Genomic DNA, 24,707 nt, shown 5'->3' on the forward strand with positions numbered 1-24,707 from the left:
TGGCAATATTAAGAGGGTAAATCTAGACATCTTATCTCGTCTGAGCAAATATTATACTTTTTCTAATTTCTAACGTTTATATTTTTTACATCATATATTTTGTTTTACCTTTTCGTGTCTTGTGCAAACCTCTAACATTATGATCAATCGCCTCCATGAGAATAAAAAAATATGAATTCAAAGTTATAATTGGTTATAATTTTTCAGCCTCATCAGGCGAGGGTAGGAATCTAACACCCGGATCTTGTGTCTATAAATATATTTATTGGTTCCATAAAGGGTATACAAAAATAAATATACGTCAACAAAAGATTTTTATATTCTCCCTTTGAGAACCCCAGGCAATATGAAGAATACATTTGGCAAACATTTCTATTCAAACCGAGTTTTATCATCGGCATAAACATTACCATATTATTGATTCGGTCGATGGTTGCTACATATAAATATTACATGGAATACGAAGCTGTTAACATAGATTTATGATATTATTATAATTAGTTTGATACTTAGAGCGGCTATAATGAAGATTAATATACCAAGTTGACAATTTTGGTAACGTTAATAATGTATTAAAAAAACGTGTTTTTGAAGTCTTTTCCGATTTTGCTTTTATTTTACTGTTCATTTAAAAAATAACGGTATATTCGATGTAAGATATAAAATGGAGTTAGCTGGAAATTTAATAATAGCAAAATAACGCTTTTTAGAAACCGCAAAAATTAAAATTAAAGAGAAATGCATTGAACACACGAAATTAAGTCAAAGAAAAAACAGTTTAATTTATTAGTATCTTGTGTTACTATCTAAAGGAAGGGATTCTACATAATTTTACTCTGTAGTTTATAATTCGTCTTAAACATGAAGAGATAACATATGCAGGAAGCAAAGCTGTTTGTTTCCATTAGGGAACTGACCGACCCAATTATAACTTTGAATTAATAACTGATGTTTCATGAAAGCTAAGTTGATCATAATCTAGTTGATTTGCACACGACGCTTAATATTTGACAGTTTACCTGCAAATTTGAAAGGTTTATATTAATCTATTAACACTAAAAATTGATACCGAGAGGTGACTTTCGTCAAACTCTCTGACCGTATATGCGGGTAACATAATTATTATATTGGCTTATTTTTGTTGTACAAATGCACTGTTTTGCGTTTTTCATCACATCTGCTTTCATACTATCGATAAAATATTGTCCTTGCTATTCTCTCCCGAAATCTTTCCTGTGATTAACAATCGTATAGACTGCCATGCTCATTTATATCACCATGGAAACCTGTCAACACAAACAATGCCACAAAATGATGAATAACATCATTTTAAATAGATTGTCAAATTATGAAAGAGCTTTCAAATGTGATAATTTTCGTGATTCCAGCTGCTTTTTGTGTCATTATTATATCTTATTATATCATATTATTATATTTTTTTTTTATATAACCATGGAAACCTAGTCGACACATACCTTGCTACAAAGTCATGAATAAGATCATTTACAATAGATTTTCCAAATTATGAAGAAAAAAAACTTTCAAATGTGCAGGTATACATGCACTATGCAATTTTATGGCAATATTAAGAGGGTAAATCTAGACATCTTGTCTCGTCTGAGCAAATATTATACTTTTCTAATTTCTAACGTTTATATTTTTTACATTATATATTTTGTTTTACCTTTTCGTGTCTTGTGAAAACCTCTAACATTATGATCAATCGCCTCCATGAGAAAAAAAAAATATGAATTCAAAGTTATAATTGGTCAGTCACTGCCTTGGGTTCTAAACGAGAGATTTTTTAAAACCTTTTGTTGACTTATCATAAATTTGTTCTACCTTTTAACCAATCGACAGACTTGATTTATCATGTATCTGAATATTTGAATTCGAAATTACCATCTAGCGATAGTATTTCAATATATACATTCCCCTCCCTCCATCCCCCATCCCCCAGTATAATTTGTGGAATTTACATGTAATTTGCATATGTATTGTATATTTGTATATGTATTGATCAGTGCATATATAAATAATGCCCGCTAAAAAGTTAAGCTTACGGAAACACATTCGTGTCTAAACAAGTGAGAAAGATCTGTTATATTTTATGAGCAGGGAGGCGGAGTCCGGGATGGGGATAGAGCGGGAGAAAGCAAACGTGCATATAGTTTTGTAAAACAAACCAAAAAATGTTCCTTTGTCATAAATTAACAGTGCCCCTTACTCACAAGTACTTACAAGTACCGCTGTTCAAGTTTTTAATACCCAGAGAGGGTCACCTTATTTCCCCCATTTTAACATAAACCTAAGGGTACATCCGAAGGAACAAATTTCCATGAACAAACAGTCTCATTGATCGCTTATCGACCTTTTGGCTAAGATCATGTGTAGTATTTGTTCCCTTTCGAGGGGAATGGTGATGCACACCCGACGATGATCACACATTCATTCATACTTAGTAAAGATTCCTAAATCCTATTGGTCCATTCAGGTCAGCTGACCGTGGTTAATCCTGTGAGTAACGCACGGTAAAATTACGGGGCATCACTTTAATAAATCTTTGGTTATATGTAACCAAAAATGTTTTGTTTTATGATTTTTCCCCACACAAATGGTAGTGTATGAATGAACTGGGTTAATCAACGGTCTAGGGTGCGTTACTCACATGATTAATGCACTCCGGGTGTTAATGCTATCGCTGGATGCACTCGGGCTCCGCCCTCGTGCATCGCTTGCATTATCCCCCGATCGTGCATTAATCCTGTGAGTAACGCACGCTAGACCGTTGATTAACCCCTTAGTCACAGTCCCGATGCAAGGGGATTGGGGTTGAGAGCGGATCAGTCGTTTGGTAGTTTGGTTTCGTGCCCAGGTTCTTTCCTGGGCGATTTTTCCTTAAAAAAAGTCTCATTGATTTTACATGTATCCTTCATAATCAAGAATTTTTTTTGTACGGGCATTTGCAAGCGAAGATGATCATAATCGGTTAACGAAAGCACGATATCGTTGTAAAATCACTCGTTTAAAGTTGAAAAGGCTCTTGTGTTAGGGTATAAAAATCGAGCGGAGATTTCCATTACACAATTCTAGACTTCTCATCTGACCTTAGTTTAAATTATAAAGGTCATGACAATACATTACACCTGCCGGTACTATAGTAAGGGTTGTGCGTGCTCTTTAAGTTATAGATCATGAGTAATATAGAATAAAATGAAACATAAAATGGCTCATTCAATGAACTCTACACAGTACAAAATCCCTAAGGTCTCCCTGTGGGAGCGATGATATAATAAATTTACAAATTAAACTTCAAGGATCTCAGAGAATATAAAAGTTGAATTGAATAAAAATGTCTGTCTGTGAACTTAATTCCTTGTGCGTTCATTTCATTTTTGCCAATTAACATTCACGTTTTGATATTAAATGTAGCAGATCATTCTTATAACATATAAATAAATAAACATTAATGAAAAAAAAAACGAAAAACAACAATTTGTTGCGTTTTTATGTGCCTCTCGTCTAGCATTGTGTCCAACCTAACTGGAGGACGGTCTGTATATCTGTCTGTAGAGGTCAAAGGTCGAAGGGATCTACGCTGTCAGTATTAACCGTATATATAATCCAACATCAGATCATCCGGCGCGGACCCAGGCCAAGGGGATGGGATTGTACACCCCATTTTCAATGAGCCAGCCCTACACATACCAAAAAAAATGAAGGTTATAACAAAACCTAATTAAAAACCCAAGTTGTAGAATTACTGTATGCCTAAGATATGCATAGTTCAAGTCCCAAGTTGTAGAATTACTGTATGCCTAAGATATGCATAGTTCAAGTCCCAAGTTGTAGAATTACTGTATGCCTAAGATATGCATAGTTCAAGTCCCAAGTTGTAGAATTACTGTATGCCTAAGACATGCATAGTTCAAGTCCCAAGTTGTAGAATTACTGTATGCCTAAGATATGCATAGTTCAAGTCCCAAGTTGTAGAATTACTGTATGCCTAAGATATGCATAGTTCAAGTCCCAAGTTGTAGAATTACTGTATATGCCTAAGATATGCATAGTTCAAGTCCCAAGTTGTAGAATTACTGTATATGCCGAAGATATGCATAGTTCAAGTCCCAAGTTGTAGAATTACTGTATATGCCTAAGATATGCATAGTTCAAGTCCCAAGTTGTAGAATTACTGTATATGCCTAAGATATGCATAGTTCAAGTCCCAAGTTGTAGAATTACTGTATGCCTAAGATATGCATAGTTCAAGTCCCAAGTTGTAGAATTACTGTATATGCCTAAGATATGCATAGTTCAAGTCCCAAGTTGTAGAATTACTGTATATGCATAAGATATGCATAGTTCAAGTCCCAAGTTGTAGAATTACTGTATGCCTAAGATATGCATAGTTCAAGTCCCAAGTTGTAGAATTACTGTATATGCCTAAGATATTCATAGTTCAAGTCCCAAGTTGTAGAATTACTGTATGCCTAAGATATGCATAGTTCAAGTCCCAAGTTGTAGAATTACTGTATATGCCTAAGATATGCATAGTTCAAGTCCCAAGTTGTAGAATTACTGTATATGCCTAAGATATGCATAGTTCAAGTCCCAAGTTGTAGAATTACTGTATGCCTAAGATATGCATAGTTCAAGTCCCAAGTTGTAGAATTACTGTATGCCTAAGATATGCATAGTTCAAGTCCCAAGTTGTAGAATTACTGTATATGCCTAAGATATGCATAGTTCAAGTCCCAAGTTGTAGAATTACTGTATATGCCTAAGATATGCATAGTTCAAGTCCCAAGTTGTAGAATTACTGTATATGCCTAAGATATGCATAGTTCAAGTCCCAAGTTGTAGAATTACTGTATATGCCTAAGATATGCATAGTTCAAGTCCCAAGTTGTAGAATTACTGTATATGCCTAAGATATGCATAGTTCAAGTCCCAAGTTGTAGAATTACTGTATATGCCTAAGATATGCATAGTTCAAGTCTTCTTGTTGTTGTTGCCCATCAAGGGCTGTTTAAATTCTAGATTCGCCCGTGATTACAGAAAAAGTAGCTCATTCTCTATTGAAAACAATAATTATCAGATATATACTCTTTTGAACATCTTGTTTATTTCGTTATACGCTAAATAGAGGGGGAAAAAATCAAAGGTGTTTAGAAATACAATAACAATATTTAAGTACCAGCTCCAGCTATTTCTGGAGTGTCATTGTGTAATTATAGATAATACTGACTTCAAACTCCAACAATTATCACATATCGAACTTGACATAAATATATCATTTGTACAATCTATCTCTTTGTTTATCACTCAATTTTATCTACCTTTTTTCCTTCTATAATGTAAGTTCATACCTGCTATGATTTGTTCCTTCATTTTCATAAAGATGGTGGCAGTAGATACAATTGAAGCTTTATAATATTTAATATCATAGTAATGAGTCAATGCACATTGCTTACGTTCTTTTTGTAGTATGCTATATATACTCTTTGTTTATATAATTTAGTTGTAATGGGTGTATTGGTGCGATTCAAACTCATCAAAAGAAAATGATTTAACTTAGCAGGCAAGATGGGAATGAGGCAAAATCAACATAATAAAAACGAATCGTCTTTACTGGAACAAAACATGTGACAGTGTAATCATCATGTGTGCTTCAGAATCTAATAATGTTCAAACTAAAAGGAGTATATTCCCCTAATCCTTAATCTCAATATCATGTATTCATATAATGTAATTTCAATTCTAGATCTTAGCATGTAACAGTACATTCGATTATTTAACAATTGTTGGTGGCTAGAATGACGGTTAAGTTTAGTTCAGTAGGGGAAAAAAAGGATCAGGAGGGACACTCAAGTGCCCATCAAGGACCCTATAGGCGTCATACAGTTTACTACGTACATGTAACTACAACACACTCTCCTCATCAACTGAAAATTTTCTCCCGAATATTCCGATTCCGAGGAAATGGGCCTTCACCTCTCAGAACATTCGTAAGCTTTGACGAAAATTATTTTCTTGAGGAAGAAGAGGAGGAAATAGTTTTCGAGGGTGATGAAGATAATATCGGTGTTTTTCACTATCAATTGAGACCCTAGCAGAAGAATTGTAAAAACGAGCCAGATGGCCCAGGCGCGTCGCTGTCGATCGAAGTCCCCGAGCAGAACGGTTGGACTATCCTGAACCGAAACTGGTCGGTTGAGCATAAACAAATCCACCGTTATTAAGACCATTATATGATATAAATTATCTCGAATGTGGATGATCCTGCTACTTAACTTCGTAGCGAAGCTTCTAGAATATTGTTACTTACAGTGCAAGGAAAATGTGCATGTGCAACCCCTATAGTACTAGTAGTGGTAACATGGGGTCTAACTAATGGGTGTTGTATAACAGGCTAGCCCGTGTAATAGAATCATCCAACTGTTACGTAAAACCATAACACAACGCCAGTTTTACCGCAAAAGAAAAATTGCAGATCTAGTATTGATTGTTCTAAAACCAATTGGTTTTAAGTTTTTGTACAAAATGTCAAGTAACCAATAAAAAAAAATCGTCATTTGCTGCATCAAGGAGGCCTAGGCTATGGTCATAACAAGTAATTTGGCAACAGTATAGGCCCACATGCACTCGTAACGTTGTGTATGTGTAGTGTTTTGAACGAGTTGTGTCCAAATTCTTCGATTTCTGTCATCTTTTGGAAAAGCGTGCAGGTGAAATCCGTCTTTACTTGTGGTGGAGCAACCTGCAACCACACATCGGCTCAGCATATTTAACAGTTACGAGATAAATTTAGGTAAAAACAAAACTTCAAATCTCAATTACCACAGAGCACTGTAACCGAGTAATATTGTGTGTTCTCAGGCGTTCAAGAATGTAAACATAGCGTCTCGGAAGTGAGCTGAGTTTCTCGACTGACGTTACGCGGCATTACCGTATATACAACAATTTTTAGAAAGTTTTTATTACCCTCGAAGTATTGATCAGGGGCGTATCCAGGGGGGCGCAACAGGCGCGCGCCCCCCCTATTGGCCGTCACCAAAAAACAAAAAAGTTTAGCAAAAAAAAAAAAAAAAAAAATAATTGATGACGACCTTTATGTGAGATGTCGGTGATCGCTCAACCCCCCCCCCCTCCCGTATGCTTTATTTTTTGTTTGCCAAAAAAAGGTTCTGGCGAAGTTCGGCGACATAATAGTTTTAGAAACATAGATGGTAATTGTGTTTGTATTATCACTATAAACACTAAATGACATGCCAGCCATACTAAATTGTGCATTTTGTGTCCATATTTACTGGAAATGTTGCTTATTATTAAGGTCGAAAAATGGATCACATATTGCCATGGGCGGCGATCCTGGGTGGAGGGGGGATATATCCCCCCATGAAAATGGGTGGAGGGGATGTAATGCACCATATCCCCCCCCCCCCCACCAAATGCCAGGGATAAGAATATTTTCATGCCTACATTTATGCATCTTCGTTAATGTACGGCTCTTTTTTAGCTTCATTTCTCGCCTACCATAAACGCAGTGCGATCTTTTCAAATAAAGCGTCTTTATAAAGCAAAAATAGTTGACTGTAGGCTTCATTGGCCCTATAACAACAAAATGTATTATTGCGCCCACTGTATTGATATAGTACATATATGCACCCTCATAGTATTCATATAGGCCCTATAGTAGGCCTACACACGTACATGTTCCCTCAAACAGCTGAGAATCTCATGTAACCAGGGTAATGCTTAATACACGTTTCACCTGGATGCCCTAGCAATCGGTACCTAGGAATGTAACTATGTGTAATTGTGTATTGCATGTGTATAGGCCTATAATAGCCTGCATGAGGCCATTTTCTTCATCGAATAATATAACAGAGCTCTCGAACATTCTAACGTTGCGCCTGAAACAAGATTGACAGGGGCAATTTTCCCAAAATAACACCCGAAATTTAAAAAAAAAAGTATTTTGGATCCTGATTATGAGATATTTCGGACATAACATCCCTATTTTAAAGTTGGGTATATGCCGCTTGGAAACTTCGGGAAGTGCCGTTTCCGGCCATCTAGAGGGTTTGTTAATCCCAAAATTTTCGTGTACGCTTCGCGCCAACACATGGTGGCGCTACGCTTAGATAGTCAACAAGGTCATATCTCCCCCCCCCCCACTCAGAAGTACGGATCGCCGCCCATGCATATGACACCATTTTGCATTTCAGCCCTTCTTTGAAAGCAAAAATTTTACACCCCTCCCCTTAGACCCATCCCCCAGGACGGCGATCATTCATGCCTGGCGCCCCCTTTTGGAAAATCCTGGATACGCCCCTGTTGATCGTTTATTCCTCGAGGATGCAAGCTTCGCTTGACACAAACTGGGTATCATTGGAAAGCTACGAGTGTATAGAAAACGATGATTTATATAAATTTTTCTATATAACCCCCTCTTTAATGCAACATTGAGCATTTACAAAATCTGTACATAGAAACGATCTTTCAAAGTCTATGATGATCGTTGGCTCGTGCAGGATTGAACGCTCCTCAAATGTTTTGGAGTCTGCAATAAAACATTTTAAAGGATAGGGGCGATAGAGGCGAGTTCAATTGGGAGGAGGGAGGCACAAACTTCGAAGGAGGAGGGGGTCACTGACTTGAGGGAGCACGCCCTGCACAAAGTAACCCCCCGATTGGAACGGACCGATTGGAACGGACCGACTTGGTATTGATGTATGTAACACATATAATATTAATTAAATGTTTTTTTTTCTCTTCAAAACAGCACTTTTTAATTAAGGATGATGCGCTTCACGTGCCCTCCCCCTTCCCTCCCTCCCTTCAACCCTCTCCCTCCTCCGCCCGTAATATACTTTCATATGGAAGAGTTGCATGCAGTAAACCCTGTCTATACGTTGAGGGGGGGGGGTGGAGGAGGAGCTGTTCATTACAAGAACCTCTATTACAGAAATTGAATCGTTAAAGAAGTAACCTGTTCCGCCTTCAGATTTAGACATTTGTTTTTTATCACTCTGGCAATGCCTGTAGAGTCTTTCTTATATCAGTATGTAAGTTCTAACACAATAAATGAATCACAGATAACCCTGAAATTGAAAATGTCTTAGTAAACATCCAACATAGAATCAAATTGCTTCCAAATTTGGCATTCTTCTTTTGAGTCGAAAGAAAATGGTTGACAGGCCGCTATCTCAGCAGCTACTGTTACCAAAAAGCAACAGAAATGAAATGGAATTATATATATATATATATATATATATACATGTACATATATGTATATATATATATATATATATATTACCGTGTCTATTGACCGTGCAGTAGATGTAATGAAATCCTAAACCTCTACTCTATCTCCACCCCGCCCCCCCCCCCTCTCTCTCTCTTTAAGAGATTGTGACAATGCAGTAAAGGAATACAAAACACAGTGTATTGATACAGGTGTAACATATCATAAAGTATTATACATATATATTGTATGTATATTGTATATATATATTATATATATATATACATATATATATTACCTTGTCCACGTAATTATATTACATTTACTTAATGGCCAAGTTGCTGATACTTGACTAGTTTGCTTCACTGGTTTGGAACATTAAAAACGAATGTTGCCCCGATCAGAAATACGGAAGAAATACAAAACATTTGGTCTTGCATGACCGGGAACGATCCTCAATACCCGTTCCACCCCTCATCTACCCCACCCCCAACCCACCCAACCCTAGTCATTCGTCTTAATGTAATTTAAATTCGAGCAGGAGTCCTCTTCTGAAAATTAAAATAAAAAAAAATCACAATTTGTTCTGTTCAAGAGTTTACGGTTGTAACAGTGATTGTATTGTACACGACACCAGTTGTTTTACAATGATTAAAATCGTTTGAAAGTTGTCCTTGTTTATTTATAAATGTAAACATATGTAAAGTTCTTTTTAATTTGTAGATCTTGATTATATCAAGAAACGTATTGAGACTCTCTCTAATTGCAACATTATATAGGAAACGATATCAAATGTTTGGAGTCATTTTCAATGTGCCAAGAACTTCGTGGTCAAACTTGATTCCATCAAAATTTTGAGTTAAATCTAAAAATCTCCAGTGATGCTCGCAAAGTTACTTTGACAGTCATATAAGTCAACTGGTTCAAAGTTGTCGATAAATGAACTGAGCACATACAATCTACAGTACTCCTCACCCAAATATAAAACTCGAAGTGATCTAAAAATTATTTGAAAAAAAAAACATAGTAATATATCCAGATAAATCTGCATGGGTATGAGGTTTAGACAAATGGACTACATCGCGACAAAGTGTTTTTGACAGATCTGTGGATTGGGACTGTCTCTGGCAAAATGAAATTGATTGTTTTCCCCTGTTTCAGAGTTTATATACAAATTCTAAGTCTGTTTATTTTTAATCCCTAACCCTCATTTAATTGCCTATAGTTTATTTGCAGTTCTGGTGATCAATATGTAGAACGTAGAGAGGATGGTAATAATAGAGTAAAAAAAAAAATATAGTCAGCTGAGCCGACGGACATCAACAATCGAATGTTTACCTACAACATTGAGCAATGACTAACTCTTCAACTCTTGTATAAATATACACCTGCATGGGTTTAACCATCTGCCATTCTAGATATTTACAGATACAACCTTACAGAGAAGCATAAACAAGTCATTTACCGACATTTTCTTACGTATTACGTTTCAACAGTTGACAACTAACTAACTTCGCTACATGACATGTGACGGCGTATTAGGGATGTCGTCACTCACAAAAGACCAAGCCAAATTCATATCTCGTTAAACCCCCAATAGAACGAGTTAAGAAGAAGGATTTTTTTTTCAATAAATTAAAAAGTCTATGGAAGAAATAAATTGAAGGTATATTTGTTCTTGTGTTATTAGCTACCAGAGAAGGAGTTTTTTTTTACGTGTAGATGATGTCTCGAGGCTACGTGTTAGGGGTTTATGCCATTGTCTGGTCGCATTTCTGTTACTTCAAGCCCAAGCAGGCTCGAGTGAGCATTATTACGTGTAGATTGAGTCCATAAGGGACGCTTTAGACGCTGATTTCGGACATAATTTGTAAATAGGTATAATGATTTGTAAAGAAATACACTAGGGAAACCATGCCGGTAGGCTATCATTTCTTGTAGCTACTCCCTGATTCAAATTTTCTGCATGACAAATCTCGATCTTGGAAATCGTATGCCATGCCGCGGCAAGATGACGTCACGGATACAACCGCACCGTAGCCTATATCTTATCTTAGAAAGAGAAATTCCCAATATGCTGATTTAACTTAGATTCAATCGGTCTATAAATTGATTTGTTGATAAACTCTCGCCCTAATAATTCTAATTAAGTTCTTCCTAGTTTGATCCAGTACAAAAAAAAAACGTGTCCTTACCCCGTGGTAATTGTCACCTCTTTTATTCTCTCTTAGCGTTAAAAGTATTTTTCTACGCTTGAAAAAAAAATAATAAGAATAATAAGAATAATAATCATCATCATCATCATCATCATCATCATCATCATCATCATCATCATCATCATCATCATCATCATCATCATCATCATCATCATCATCATCATCATCATCATCATAATAATAATAATAATAACAAGAATAATAATATTAACAATAATAATAATAAAGTCGGAGGAACTGATACACTCTGCAATGTGGTTCGGAATTTTAAAGACAACTTTCTTTATAGTAAACCGTTGCGTTTGCAATGAGTAACCGACGTCACCATGAATATAATTAGCCTATAAGGAGCATTTTAAGGAGTTAGAATGCTAATTAAAAGTTGTCTACATTATTAGTATAGAGCTATATTCCAATTGATCTTTTCGTTGGCACTCTAACATATCAACGCTATAAAGATGTTCTACCTGACGTCATTCTGTGTTCATGTGTTGCAGGTTCCTAACAGGGGCTTTACATTTCTTGGTGACGATATAGGCTTTATCTACTTGGTTATTCTTCATGTTGGCCCGATAGACATTGTATAATACGCAAATCCTAGTCGGTTAGTTAAATGTGTCCCTTTGTACATACGAGAAAACGTTTCACATTGGCGCCATTTATAACGATCTTCACTTATTTCTAAATTGAACGAGAGACACAACTCATCCTCGAGACATTTCCTTAAACAGTCTATGGATCTTTGGACTTTAGTCTCTAAGATGAGATCATCGGCGTCCCATAAATCTACGAGAGCAAAGTCCTCAGATACTGCGTTGAAGAGGGCGCTTCGCCTATTGAATAGGTCATAAGTATCTGTGATTAAAAAAGAGAAGATTAATGAAGTAATAATAATACTTATAATAATACTAATAATAATAATAATAATAATACTAATTAACAGTTCTTGTATAGCGCAACTTACACTGAAGTCTCGCCTCAAAGAAGCTTATATTGAAGATTATTTACAATTTGTTTCCATCCAAATATCATTTTTTGTTTGCCGCCGACATTTGCAGGTTTAGCATTTATACGCAGAGTAGATAACCACCAATGATGTTGAACAGTATACATGACCATATATTATTATGAATTGTTGGTCTGTGTATTGGTCTGTCTGTCTGTCTTTTTCTCTGTCTATCTTTGTGCGTGTATATCTGATGTCTTAGTGTGTTGTATATACGTTTAGCGTATTATATTGTCTTTAATTAGTAGCGTTAATTAATAGCGTATCATTACTTATATCTTTAAGTGAAGTTAAACATTACTATGGTACATTTTCTTCTTTTTTGTAATAGACTAAGTTTGTAGAATATGATAGAATACAATAACATGCCATACAACATTTGATTCCGATAAATTAACTCGTATATTTAAAAGAAAGAAAGAATACATAACAGGACACAGCCTACCTATAGAACTTTGTGCCGACTAAATCGGCATTAAGAAATTATATACTATTAGAAACGTAAATACAGCCATTATTATAGGAGTTAATAGGAACTTATAATTAAATATACAATACTCACTTATATCATTCACAATTTAAAGCATTTCAGACATTTTAAATTGTCAAATGATACATAAAATATGGGAGAAAATATTAGAAAGCGAATACATATAATTAAACATAAACATAACATGCAACTGATTCTCTGCCAAGAGATAAAACACCACAACACAATATAACAAAATATAAAAGAAAAACAATAAAGTAGTCAAAATATGAATATGCCATTAGTACAATAGACGATATATAGAATCCAATGAAACTGCCATTAAAAAATATTCAAATTGAGATAGTTACCAGAAGAATTGTTTAGAATCAAAACCCAGACCCGTGGCACATAGGTGGGTAGGTAGAGGGTTTACCCCTCTTGGCAGAAGACTGTGTCACCCCGACCCTATTTGTCCCACCATCACGTATACAAAAAAGTTCACAAATGACAGGTGCCCCTCTTTAATCTGTCGGTACCCCTCCAAGACAGGATTCCTGGCTGCGGGCATGAGGGGTGACCTCAGGAGGATACGCGCGTTACTCTCTCTATCTCTTTCCATGTTTCTATGTCGTATAAATGTTCTTCAACTGCTCAACTTCCCTATTATAATTTACTTCTTCTGTTGCATTTGGAATGTTTACGATCTTTATGTTAAAGAGTTGCCAATGTTCTCTGTTATTTAGAGTTTCATCAAAATTATGACTTTCTGTAAAAAAAATATATAAAAAAAATAAATTGGTTCTTCCGTAAAGATGGTAATTATTATATATTATAAAGAAAAACAAAATCGTTTTTGTTGACTTAAAGATGCAAAACATCCAACCATTTGATTCAAATTTTAGCACGTTCAATATTTGTATATATATATATATCAGTCGGCCAGACACATACAGGTTTTCCATGCTTTGGAGTTCGCGCAAAGGTAGCCCTGAAAAAAAAATTATATTTTCATTTTGGTCACTAATTAAAATTAGATTGAAATTAAACACCTGAAGAATGAATTCGGATTTTTATTTTGTTCGTATTAGTAGATGTACCAGCATATCTCTTATTTGTTTGAATACTCATCACCTTTGAATTCCTCACATCCTATCATCGATGGATGGATGGATTGGTTGCTTGTTGAATTGGAGAAATATTGGCCACATATACTGGAATCGTCAACAATAAATTAGTGATCTCTTCAACAACATTCTCACAAGTCCGTTGGAAAGCCCAACATCCAATGGAGAGAATCGCCTCATATGATATGTTGAGAAGTTAAGATTATATACGGTTAAACAAAAACAATACAAAAACGATGAAAAAAGGAAACGAAATCAAGTCAATGTATCTGTATTTGCAGAGTTTTGTTTGCTTTGTTCAGTTCTTTGATGTGCTGTTCCTTTTTCTGTTTTTCTTCAATTTTTTTGGTGTAAATCGACCACACTGAATCGTACCGTTTACGCGAGCTGCAAACACTTGTCTATGTCACATTAATAGGCTATATATATATATATATATATATATATCATACGGAATGTTTTAGATATACAGACTGTGTCTCAATTGTATGAAATTAATACTTAATTTTAATTTAAAAACTCTAATGATATCAATCATATTCCAAAGTATTATCAATAAATTTCTTAACATGAATATTTCTTTCCGTCAAGAGAAACTTTATAATATGTTAGACATTTTACTTTACCTCTCGATATGAGACCTCCTGTTTCTTGAGTGGAAGGTCAACCGAGTCATAACCAGTCCACGCCACGAAAATAGATTGGATGGTAATATCTCTGAGATGATGAGATCAAAATCGATCGATAGAATCGATAAGCCATATCCAATTAATGAGGGGAAAAAATCAAATTAAAATATTACAAGATGAAAATTTGTTATGTTTTATTGCAGGTCTAGTGTTATTGATTATAATTCAGAAAGATAAAATCAATTCTCTATGCCAAAGATCGTCGCAATAATATTCCCTAATACTATAACGTATAGAAGTCCGATGCTGTTGCAACACAAGTAGCGTCAATACCAATTTATACGACAACGCAACAGGGAGTTGAACCCGTGGACGCAAACCGATGTTCCTTCTCGTTAGCTTTGTTAGTGGTCACTTGCATACATTGTTTCAATAACAAGTCGATTGTCATTTTTAGAAATACCGAAGGTTAAACTACGGGAAGGTCGCATATGGTGAAGATTGCAGGATGGGTTGATAACAACACGCTTGTTTATAACCTAGGAAACAGTACAACAGGACAAAGCAACTGAGCTAAACTTATTTTCAAGTTATTCAGTGACTCAGGGCTTCTTGTTTGTCACATCAAAATGAGTTTTATTTTTTCAAAAAACTATCAACCTTTTGATATAGTAGAGTGAACTAAATATGGGCATTGAGATAGACTACTGAGATAGACCGACTGCCCGACTAAGCCCCCTTCCCACCCACCCGCCCCCCACCCACACACGCACACCGCAAAGTGTACAGCTAACGAGGCGAACAATGAATAAATGTGTTCTTTTAACATCTGGTGATCGTTTATGCCTGCAGGCCTGGTGAGAGGAAGGGGTCAAACGAATGCAATGCATGTGTAGAGTGAATTAGAGAGTCCGGGTAATTATTAGATAAATACTTCGATAAAGGCCCTCGAAGCCCCTGCGTCTAGATCCGGTCTCATGCAAACTTATTTTCCTGTGATTGGTGTAGGGAGGGGTCTGGGGTCCTCCTCTAGAATAAAAGTTTACACGTCAAGTTTTGCATTCTGATGCATATTTAGACTATAAGATACGTCTACAACTAGCTGTAAACGCAAGGTTAAGCTAGTAAATATTCATATTGTTTTTGGTGAGGTTTAACGCGGGGAGGGGTCGGGGAGGTTGATGTACACCCGTAGCATTAATATAAGTCTTCCCCGACAGAATGTAAACAAATCTACCGACTAAACCATTTTACTCCGACTGACGATGATAGGTGGGGCGGGGGGGTGGTGGTTTCCCTTCCCTTAGTAAGCACGTTACTGGTAGCCGCACACGTTCGATGTTGTCGCTGATTGCTAGTCATTTCACAATGATAAAACGGTATGACTGAAGCCGACGCAACTTAAAACTGGCCTTGATAAGTTGTTCCCTTATAAGTAGACAAACAGTGCCCGAGTTAGTATCTTACGTATAATGAAACGTCGTTGTTATGAATGATGGATACCATGCAGTCTATCTTTCTATCATGAACATAAATTATGCCATTACTTGTAGTCTCCTTACTTTATTGCTGTGAAATCGTTAAGTTTAAATGTCAAGGTTTACTTTCTGTTCAAGTTGTATTTTTTCGTTATATCCGTTTTAGTCTGCAGTGGTGTGCACAAACATGATATTATAATATGCACAGGACTTTACTCTAATGAAACGATGAAATGAGGAACAAAAACAAAACCATTGAAAATGGTTTGCCGGTGATGAAATAAAACACTACAATAGATTTTGTTGAATAACTAAAACCTTTTGTCATGCATATAATTGTATGATTGATCGATACACTATGTAGGTTCAGTCACATGCTTATAACACCATAGATCTCTATAGGGTGACAATATAGGGTATCTATATATTTATACATGTGTAAATATAAATACGCCTTGGCAAGAAAAATAAACATATATCAACCCAACGTATAATACAGCTATATAAATTTGGGGGCAAGAGTCTAAGAAAGTTTTCCCCAGCCCCCCCCCCACCCACAAATCGACGCTCAACTTTATGCCGTGAGTATGAAATGTGTATTACAAACACATCATTGCTTATGCAAAGCAGGTTATTACATACCTCATTCTCACCTCAATATGGATTCATATTATAATACTGGTTCAATCAGGGGCGTAGCCAGGTTTTTTGTGCATGTGTGTGGGGGGAGGGGGAGGGGGCGGGGAGGGATGGGATGGGCAAATTCAAATTTCTGTCCCCATTTTCAGGCACATAGCAGTGTATTGCCGTCCTGGTTGAGGGGTATAAGGGGAGGGGTGTTTTTGTTTTTCGAAAATTGCTAAGGTGACTAATGGTGCTATCATTTCCATTTTTTTAAAACTACATTCGTGTACTTAAATTTTCCTTTTTGGGTACAAAATCAATAATCAATTTTGGGGGTAAAAACGAAAAAATAACGTGCGTACCTCTGCGTTGGAAAACCATCCTGTTATATCACATATTGAAATAAAAATTATATGTGAATACAAAAATATGGCCACTCAGAGAGACGCTGCAACCGCGCGCGTAGCGCACATATCTTTGAGGTGACCGTTCATTACATTCTCTTTGGTGGTTGAACACCCACCCCCACCTGCCCCGCCCCCCCCACCCGCACGTAGGGCACATATTCTTGAGGTGACTTTTCGCACTTTTCATTACATTGTCTTTAATAGTTGACCCCCCCCCTCCATCATCGGCCCCTTCCCCAAGGTTCGAGGACATTTAGATTCTTTTTTTTTGCTCCTATTGATTTTACACCGTCGCCCATCGCGTCCCCAAAACTTTCTGTGGGAGCAAGCTGTTCCCTGCCCACCCACCCACACCCCCCTCCCTCGCGCTGGCTACGCCACTGGGTTTAATCTTTCAGTAAAGATGATCATGTGAAGTGAGTGGCATAAGTATATAAAAAGCATTTTTGTTCTTTGTTCCATTTTTCATTATCCAACTCTTTAAAAAATGTAATGAGAAGTATAGCAGTATAATAATTCAATAACATTTGCATTCTCAACTCGCTATTTACGTAGCCGAATATCTGAATATGTAGGTGATAGATTTTAACAGTAACACATCTAATTAACAGGCGATTGATTACGAACAGAATATAACTGAATGTGTTCCTCCGGTATGTAAATACAAAATGATAAATTCAGGTGTATTAACCACTGCAATGTTCTTTTCCTAACGTTCTTTTGTATTCATATTACGAATAATATGTAGTCTGCCAAAGTTGCCTCCCAGATTGCCTTGAATAGAACTTACCATGCACTTGAAGTTGCATCTAAACATTCTTAATATTGAGATCACACGTTTTAGAAATATAGACTTCCAAAACCAAAAATGATAAGTTAGAAGAATTAAAATTCAGTAAAATCACTTTGCAGGGGAAAACTAGGACTTTGCGTCACTTGATAAGCTCTTGCTTTATTAATTGATTAACACAGCTAATAAGCATGTTAGGGCATTCTAATGGTAGACGCATATGCTGAGTGCAAGCCATATGGGAAGTTTAGGTGTAAATTAATTGTTAGGTTTGTTTTATCATTATTTGTTTTACAGGCCAAAAAGGGACCTACTGGAGGGACGGGGAGAGGGGGGGCGGGGTGTTGGCAAATAAATGGGTGGGCCGTGTAGGGGACTGTGCCTCAATATTTTTAGTTAAACATTGGGGCACTGATAGGCCTATATGAAACATATAGATGTAATCAATATATGGCATAACTTCATATTAGGCTGCTATTCACTGTTCACGCAGGTTAAGTCTGAAGAGCTCTCTATACGGTTATTATTTTTCTAACAAAACTCTTTGAAACCAAACCAAACACATCGCATCCACAATCGTGCATATGCGTGATAAACGTTTAAAATAAGCCTTGTGTTCTCTTTGAACGCCAGTCCTATAATACTGCCTATAATCTTTAAGTTCCACACTACTGCCTAATGAAATCAGAATAAGTGATTATGATCATATCGCTAAAACAAACTGAAAAAGGCGCATACTGTCCATGCAGGCGTTCACATTATCGTAATCCTTATACTTAAATTGAGGAAATGGAAACCTCACGGGGACAGCTTCTCCCCCCACCCCACACACACACACCCGCTTCCACCCCACCCCAACCCCCACCCCTCGCAGGCAACGGCCCTGTACTAGGCATCAGTTAACTTAATCAACAATAAAAAAATTTGTGAACATATGTTGATAACTATATACTAAACTAACTAGAACTTGAGGTATAATGAGTAACATGGTTATTACAACAGCATGACTAGCAGCTTAACACCCAGGCTAATTAGCACCATATCTGTCTCAGAACTCCTGTGAATTATATAATTATCTCAAGAGGCATTGCTAACAAAACTGAGCGGACAATATAATTTACATATAGTGTTATATTGCTTGCACGTCATAATTTAACACAAACAAACAAAATATGGAAAAATAATATACTGGAAAGAAGATTAGCGAAATCTGCGGGCTTTCATTATGTGTATTAAATCTGTTACAGAAATTAAGATTGAATCACATACAAGCGATAACGCCTCGACGTTGGTATATGAGGTGGTTTCACGAACTTCTATACAATTTAAATCCTACCCACTTGACTTTATATACACAACCGTGAAATATAAACGAAATAAAAGTATGAATATGCCAAGAAAGATTTCAACGAGCCGTTTTATATCATTATAAACGTAAAATAAAATTGGTATACATTTTCCCGTCAAAACGGTTAACATGTGTTACAGTCAGTGATAGCAACGCATACATAGATTTCTGGCCAACAATAAGTAAAGAGTCAGATTTAATCGTTTCAAATTGCACATTTTCGTCTTAATAATGTATATCGTATTTGGCTTAGAGCAATGCCTTAAAATAAATATTGATACGTACCTTATTTTTCTTTCGGAAGTAGCTTAACAAAAGCTCAAAACTTGTCAATTTGACCACAGTTGGTTCAGCGAAAGATTGTGTGATACCAACACTACGAGGGCAAAAAAAATGACATTTGCATTGTTGCGTATTATTGAACCGTTTACATCACTGCATGCCGCAAAGGACACTGGGAAGAAAATCATTTTAGAGGCGTTCATGAACGAAGCACGCATGCATTTTGTGTCACCCGATTCACATCGTATCAAACAATAATATTGCATCGTAACAATATAATATAAAACAGCCACAATAATATTGTTGCATATCAGGGTACAATGATTTTTTATCTGACAATTATATATATCAATTATGTACAATAGTATTGTAACATTTGAATCGGCTATAGTTGTGCTTCCCCTAATGACATGGTATAGCGTATATGCTTGATCAACGGGATTTTTTGCGGGCTCAGGATAAGAATAAAATTTTATACTGCTCGCATAAGCATTGTCTTTGCATAGAAAGTTTCATTATATTTTCCAGACTAACACCATCTACCAATACTACATACGATTTTCTTCATTCTTCTTCCCACTAGAAGTTGGCATCTTTAGTTTATATAATTATAAAAGCTCATTTTGATAAAAATTATTTGTTTGTGACATTATAGTGAGACATACCAGAATTAACTGAAAATTAAGGAAACGAAATGCATGACACCTACATAGGTTTCTTAGCGATAGCTTTTCTTTTTACTTTCAGTATCTTTAGATCGACTCAGGTTTTCCACATTAAGTATGTTGTACATAGATTCCAAAAAGTTCTAAGCCCCTTCCCCATTGCCCACCCACCCACCCGCCCCTCCCAAGCAAGGTTTTCAGTGCTGCAATTGAATATATGCCTTTGCATTTTGGAACTTATAATTTTAGCTACGGGCGTAAAGCTTCTTTTTTTTCATATTTGAGTAGATGGGAGAAAATTTCCAAAAGATTGAACTATTTCACTTTTGTAGAAAAAAAAATGAGTTAAAAGCCTTCAAGGACATGTGCAGTGTCTTTTCACTCTCATTCCTGCTCTGACTGATTCATACGATGGTTGAAAAAAGAACCTCATTCCAAAATCTCGAATTATATATAATAATAAAATTACTTCATCATTAGTAGAATGAACATATACTAATGACAATTTCATATAAAACATCTTATTTTTAAGGTGAATTGATACACATTTCAATGCTAATCCAATTCCATAACAAATGAATTCATTAGCATGCGCTGGTTATGCATAAGTCGAACATTTTGAACTTTTCAAATTTGCTCTTCACGTATATGCTTTACACTACAGTCCTACATGAAAAAGCGTTCGGCCCAACGATATGTTGAGTTGAATCAAATAAAAGTAATAACTCACCCAATTACATTCATCCCTCTTTAGTTGAGAGTATTACGCAAATTTTTGGCAAAATAAAACTTGAACAGATCAAACTGAAAAATTGTCAATATCGTAGACTTGGGCCATGCAGGTCTAAAGATGACAGAAGTTCCCAGATGATTTTATTTTTGGTTTCATTAAGGTTTTTATTGATACATGTGGTGTTTGTGAATATTGTTTGTAAAATACGTTTCTAATATCACCATAAACTGCATAGCATTGTGTCATGGTATTCGAAGGCAAGAGTATAGGCTACGTATACTTTCACAGAAAAACAATTGTGATAAGAAACTACAAGATTTAAAGTACTGGTTTTACAAACACATGAAACATTGCCAAAAATGGCAGCCTCATGAAATGGCTTCTCCACAAAGGAGACGATTGTCCATGGCCGTTTTGACAACAGTCTTTCATCTTTACGACGAGTAATAACAGAAGGGCCCATGTTTATTCGTCTTCCTTCATATTTCTAAATTTCTATTTATGATATATAATGAAAAATCTTTTGTATGAATGAAAACTTGCTCGCCACTCAACTGTTCCTTAATTTGTTTTGTACATACCCTAATTGTGTCGAGCCGCTTGATTTGCCGAATGTAAATAATATGCAAAACATATCTAAAACAAAACAAAAATAAATAAAGGTCATTAAACCTAGCAGTCGTCAATGACGTCTTATTTGGTGTAGAGAGCGATAATTAAAGGGGAGGGGTGTATGTAAACGCAGGGTTTACACTTCTGTTTATTTCTTATTAAGTGACGTCATGTTTTGTAGCTGTTTACTCGTCGCTCTTGGAAACTAAGGTAGCTCTAATTGTTTGCTAATCAATCAGAGAGAATGAGTTCTTCCTGTCAAACTGTAATTATAGTTACAACTTGAAGGTATTTGTCACGCAAGAAATTCAAATCACAATACCGTTGGTCTATAATAACAATGTATTAAACGTTTTTTTTTTCTTTATGACTAATAAATCGTTTCTAAAGATTTTTGATGAGTGAGGTACTGTCAATAAATTTATCGATAAAATTACAATCGATGTCGCGGAGAAATCTTTCTCGCTTATGGTACACATTCTCTATATCGATTTACAAAAGCATGTCAGGTTCAAAAGTTTCCCTTATAGGAATCATTACTGCTATATATATATTTTTTGGCAATTGGGTCGGGGGAGCGAAAAGGTTTCGCCTATTTGATGTTATGAACAAAAGAAAACTGATGATGTTAGAATGTAGACTTTTGAATTAAAAGTCCATATTGAATGTATACTATTGGGGCAATGAAATTGGGGTGGGGTAGGGTGGGGGCAGGGGTAGTTACAGTTATCTGTTCTGGCAATTTTTTGTTTGTTTTGGACATTATGCATCCTTTGTAATATTAACAAACAGATTAAGCTGCGGGGTGGGCTAGCCTAACCTAAATTTCTTTCTAGGTCAAACTTACCTTAATCATTTGGGCTAAAAATTGGCCTTCTGTTTGTCATTGGTGATAATTTGATTGCATTTTTTTTTGCAATGTTAATAACAAACCAAACATTAAGTTTTTCTTCATAAAACAATATGTAAAGAAAAATCAATGAAATGACAGACAATTGAAGATGAACATTAATGAACGTTAACAGGTTGCTATCACTTATACATTATGTTGCAACTCACAGCCTTGATGAGAACATAAAATGTGACATGAAAATCCCATAAATAACAAGCAAAACCAGTAATGTATAACAGACAACTGAGATTAACACTAACGAATGTTAGTGCAGGGTTTGCTTTTCTGTTATGGTATTGACGACCTAAAAATTCCATGCATGTGTTCATGTTTTGGTATAAAGAAAGTATAGACATTCGTCCTTCTACTATAAGCAGCTCACATGTTGCCGCAAAAGAAACTAATGCAATACATGGAGACGATATGGATTAGAGCTTCTTTTTTAATTTGCATTCTTGCTTATTTCCTTGTGTTTTGTTTTTCAATCTTTAAGTCATACTTGCCAAATTATTTTGCTTTTCATTATTTTTACATTATTTTCTTTATCTTGGATCGTTGTCTAATTTAATTACATAAGGTTGTAGCAACATTATACGCTTAGTATTCTGATAGGACCAATTTGAAAGACAATAACATCAAGGGGAATGGTTACTTCCCCCCCACCCCCCCCCCCCCACACACACACACGCACACACACTCCCACGTTGACCGTTTATTCAGTTAAAATAGGTTACATTCAATCAAACATATCTGGAATTAAATAAGGGGCAAAATATTGAGAAGGGATTTCGATAAACAGTGTGGAATAATTTTCTCTCCAATATAATGTTCAATTAAAAGAATCTTCCTTCTAATTACTGGATAATTCCGATTGACTAATTTCACCTTTCATATGGACAGATTCTCATCTTCAGTGTACGTTAAATGACTTTTACAAATTTACTGCCCATGCAGATTGGGAATTACCAAGAGAATATTAAGAAACAAAACGTCCATCCTCCAAACAATAGGCCTATACCTGACAAAATTATCCTTTAGATTCCCTGGACTATATATCGATTATCCAGTCGGTATTCTTATATTCTGAAAATGTTACCGCTTTTGATGTTTATTTACTAAATTAGTTTAATTGTTAAATCGATAAACCACTAAATTTGTCTATTCCAACAAACTGATATTTTAATGTCCGTATATAAAACGATGCGATTTCTTTGACCTGAAATCTGGTTTTCTTCTTGTGAGTTGTGTGTGTGCTTGTGTTTGTTTTTCTGCAAACGCAACTCGAAAAAAATGTAATATCGAAGGGTTTTGGTCGTAATATGGATTTTCAAATGTTTATCGAATCGATAAAAACTTTAATATTGGTTATACTTTTCTATACTATTATCAGTTTCAGTTTCCATTGACGTACGCAGTTTTTAACCTGTTTCTCGATTGTCTGTTATATTGCCGACGAGCAAAAATGAGACTATAGGTAAAAGTTGTTACTGAACAGTACAGGTTTTGTACTGTTTATATATCCTTCTTGCACTACCGTATCTAGTGTGTGGTTGTTAGACCCGACGCAATACATTGATGTACCATAATTACCATATATGGAAAATAAACTGTTAAGCTGAAAAATGTTAAAGCTTTGGTTAAAAAAGATAAATGTTATATACCATATTTCGACTGCAATAAACGGTTTTTGCAACAGCCAATTTTGAAGAAAATAAAGTTTCAAATGTTTACCGCATCGGTGCAAGTTGAAAGGGTGACCTAGTAGGCAGAAGGATAACAAGTGCTGGCTTTCCTAGTTTGTAAATATTTACTTTTTAATATACTTTTTAATGTCATGCACGCTCCTTTAAAGATAAATTGGTGATGGAGTCGAGATATATTTGTTAATCAAATGTTAACTCATTGCCTTATAAATTCTGATAACTCAACCAAAACATGTTGTTTATAACTTTATATATTAAGAACAGAGCAATACTGGATGTCATCCAACACCATTTCTTTGTTCATGATAGGACATGCGATTTGACGCCATGGGGATCTTTTGTTTTATCCTAATAGTTTTGTGTTATACATCTGAGGAACTAACCTAATTGATAAGATTATATAATCCAGTCATTTTAACTGATTGACCACGGCTGTTTAAAGGGTCATTCCTCATAGAATTATTTAGAAATACGAA

At 35.6% G+C, this 24,707-nt stretch overlaps 1 long non-coding RNA gene across 1 annotated transcript; it reads right to left on the bottom strand.

Moving 5' to 3' along the window:
* Nucleotides 1-11,898: 11,898 nt before the first annotated feature.
* Nucleotides 11,899-19,770, bottom strand: LOC139974098 (uncharacterized). Its single transcript, XR_011795392.1, has 5 exons — nucleotides 19,630-19,770; nucleotides 14,695-14,785; nucleotides 14,076-14,243; nucleotides 13,313-13,710; nucleotides 11,899-12,321 (listed from the first exon to the last, which is right to left on the bottom strand). It is a non-coding gene; the product is annotated as an uncharacterized lncRNA (long non-coding RNA).
* Between the last annotated feature and the right edge of the window lie 4,937 nt (nucleotides 19,771-24,707).

The sequence above is a fragment of the Apostichopus japonicus genome, chromosome 9, assembly GCF_037975245.1.
Source record: "Apostichopus japonicus isolate 1M-3 chromosome 9, ASM3797524v1, whole genome shotgun sequence".
NCBI classification, from domain to species: Eukaryota; Metazoa; Echinodermata; class Holothuroidea; order Aspidochirotida; family Stichopodidae; genus Apostichopus; species Apostichopus japonicus.